General features: G+C 35.4%; 1 long non-coding RNA gene across 1 annotated transcript; it reads right to left on the bottom strand.

Annotated features, from left to right (window-relative positions):
• Positions 1-1,433: 1,433 nt before the first annotated feature.
• LOC122972808 lies at positions 1,434-3,364 on the bottom strand. Its single transcript, XR_006399854.1, has 3 exons — positions 3,249-3,364; positions 2,340-2,391; positions 1,434-2,240 (listed from the first exon to the last, which is right to left on the bottom strand). It is a non-coding gene; the product is annotated as an uncharacterized LOC122972808 (long non-coding RNA).
• Positions 3,365-3,692: the final 328 nt, after the last annotated feature.

Genomic DNA, 3,692 nt, shown 5'->3' with positions numbered 1-3,692 from the left:
AACACAAATCTATTTTTCAACTGTTGTGCATTTAAAATAGAAAATAAAGGGGAAAGAATGCTTTTATACACTTTTGCCCTGTATATCCTCTCTAATGAGCACTCTCACTTCAACCCCCACAGAGTAGTACTTACATGTTGCCTGGATTGTGAGTAAGTATGACTTTTCTTGCACAGTGGCAGACACTGTAGCAAAGCATCACTCTTTCCCCGAGGTGTAGGGCAAACACATCTGGCTTGGCCAGAAATATTTTCTTTTTATTAGAAAGGCAAACATTTCATCTCCCATACTGGAGAGCAGCTTTCCAGTTTGGGAGATGAAATTTTTCTAAAGTCTTTCAGAGATGGTACCTGCATCCTCTTTCTTTTTCATTGACTTTGTGGTTTTCTGTTCACCTTGCTTTCAGAAACACCTCCAATAAAATTCTTCTCCACCATTTACTTCATTCACTAATAAATTATCCCTGAAGTCAAATCTAATTGACAGAGATTCAAAGCACAAATTATATCTCTGATGATTTGTGGTCTGGATGCTTTTGCATATGCTCAGGAAACTGTCTAAAACCTGTGGCGCTATTATTGATGCAAATGAGATAATAGCGTTATGCATGGTTCAGATTAGATTACCCTGTTATATTTAATTGGCGCTCACATAAACCCTTAACCTGCCCTATTTGAAATCAGCAGTGTCTTATTGGATGATATTGGATTTTGGATAATTTAATTGCGCTTACTTAGAGTGAGAGACACTGCGTGAAGTTCACCTGGAGGTCGAGAAGCACACAACCGCCTTTTCATTCATAAACACCAACATATATGTATGTGTGTACACAGGCAACATGCACAGTCTGGAGTTCATTTCAGTTAAAGTTCAGTTGTCACACATTTTACATGTAGCTAAGACAACAATGTGCTTACACCTGTGTGCAAGTTTGCACATATTTTGGCTCAACAAAAACCATTAACGTAACAGTTTGCATCAAGCTTTTTGAGGTATGACAACTTCTGATGAAATTATACTGAACCAACACACTTCATTGAGTTAGAGGAATCAGCATTTCCTCTACAATCAAAGGTATTTTCAATTACCATGTGCTTAATAATTGGCAGCATAAACACGTTTTTATGGTGAGTACTAAAAATTTAGTTGTTCCAACTAGTTTTTCCACAATATGTAAAAGGAATTTTTAAGTATCGTGTACTTAATCACCATAATTATGAACACAAGTTTTTAAATGACAACCAGTAAAAAAAAAAAAATCAAGTTGGTCCAATTAGATTTTTCATTTTCATTCAGTAGTTGGGGGTTTCAAACAACATTTCTGTTGTTTGGGGTTTTTTTGTCATGTAGGAGCTTTAAAAATAATTAATTCCACAAAAATTGTTCGGCAATTAACTTTTATTTTGTACCACAGTGTATTTGAAAATGTGACAACATTCTTTAAAAAAGAAAAACACAAATGTAAATTGTCCAGATCCTGGTCACCAATGATGGCAGTTTACCAAACATCAGTAAACCAAAGTGAATCAAAAAACTTATTTGTAAGAGAAAACTAAGGCAAACAGTAAAATATAGTTTTAATTATTATTAATAATTATCAGCTTGATATACCATACTTAGCGTAGTTATGTACCGTAGTTTTATAGCTAGGATTTCAGGTGCACTCAGTTTCTGTTTTATATCCAAACTAAAAGAGGTTCATCTAACCCAAGTTGTGATTAACTAGAAATCACCCTTTAATAATATACTAACAAACACATTTTCAGTTTCTTAAGAAAACGAAAGTGCTCATTACATTGCAAGCTGATACCAGGGTTGTGATCTACCCTGCCCAAATTGAGCAATTTTTTTTTTACATTTGACTTTAATTGACGTTCAGTTTGTCTCTGGGTATTTATCTCATCTTTTTGCAGTATTCATACAAAAAACCTATGTAAGTGAACTGGTTAAGTGAACCTTTTCCCTTGCCATTGCTGTCAACACCCATCCATACTGAATGGACGATTGCTATGATATCACTGATTGGGATGTGGCCATAAGTGCAATATGCTTAAGAATTTGAACCCACAGGGAGCATGTTTCTGCCTTGTGTGTTGACACTGTGCCCAGTGTGGATTCAACTTTTTTTGAGATGTTGCATTTATTATTCCAAACTCCTTGAAAAGGTCCTCTTCCTTCTCTTCAAGGTACACGCCAAGGCAGCAGGGGGCTGCTTCTTTGCATACTTCAATTGGTTTTTGCTATTTAAGAAAAAGGATCAAGAGAAAATTCCTAAATAAATATAATCTGCATGGGTGACTGCCAACAACATGCATTTCAAAGATAAGTCTAAATAATACATGAAGAAGTATGTCCTTGATCTGCCTGATTATCACTCCTGTAGCTCTTCCCCTTGATGAGTCCACGTCCATTTGCCATTAGTTTCAGGGTGCAATGGTCAAGTAGGGCACACAAACAGAAAAATCGTTAAAGACAACACAGTAGTTAAAGAGGAACAACCCCTAGATCTGTGACATATACTGGTAGAAAACCAGTGCACTGAAATGACCCATAATTATTGACTGGTATTTCATGCCAAGTTAAGTCACTCCCCATAGAGGTCAACAGTTTTTCCTAGAACCAAAGTCCGGTCAATGGGCCAGTTAAGTACCCTGCTTAATTAAACTGTAACAATTGTTACAAGCAAATGTCAGGCTTCACAAAGATTTTCTTTAAAGCAACATGTCAATTTTATCTAGTTTCGTAAGTACAAATACTGTACCTCATACCTTCCAGGAAGGTATTGGTTTGTTTTATTTACTTTAAACTTGCAAAGACTTAAAACTTGCTGCAGATAGATAATCCATCACAGTCAATGTTTATCTTATTTTTTGCAGTTACATATTTGTCAGTATATGTTAATATATGTATGTAATACTGAAATTGCAAGCACAGACAATCTTCAAAACTACGCTTGGTGGTGAATGAATAAGCAGAATTTGAAATATGCTTTTCCTCCCCACGGTACAAATGAAAAGCCCTCTCTAAACGTCATCATTCCTATGCACTGTGAAGAGTAGGATGGCCAGATTGCACAACTAAATATAACTAGCAGTAGCTATGTGCAGCAGTACAACAGATTCCATCAAGTTGTGTGTTAGCAGGTGTAGCCAAACCTCTGTACATGTGTCCACTATTGGTCATATCACAATTGAGAATATGTCCAAAGACATTCTTTAGAATCTGTTTGTAAATTAAATGATACTCACCTTGAAAATGTCCTATGTATCTCCGTGCAGTATTTGTTCAACCCACAGGTCCTCCAACAAACAGTCTTAAATGTCTGAATTTGTCCAGGCATGTTAAGTAGGTAGCGGAGTGGACTTGAAATCCTGCATTCAAGGTACATAACAAAAATAGTTAATCAAGCCAATTTCATTAAGTTACCACGGTTTGAATTTTTTTTAAATCAATGAATACAGAAATTTGAGTTTAAATTACACACAATATTAAGTTGATGTAATTACCAACATTATTATGTCAGCACAACTCATTAAAATAATCTTTGCAACTTCAAATTTTTATCTAAATCATTAAATTATAATTTTTATCTTGCAACCATGCATTTAATTAAGTGGTGGTAATAGGTGCCCTGAATTACTCTTTAGAGTATGTATAAAACTGTGAGCGTGCATTGGGTCTTCAATGTGTGT

Source organism: Thunnus albacares, chromosome 21, assembly GCF_914725855.1.
Source record: "Thunnus albacares chromosome 21, fThuAlb1.1, whole genome shotgun sequence".
Classification (NCBI taxonomy): Eukaryota; Metazoa; Chordata; class Actinopteri; order Scombriformes; family Scombridae; genus Thunnus; species Thunnus albacares.
This window is presented reverse-complemented; position numbering and strand designations above follow the sequence as displayed.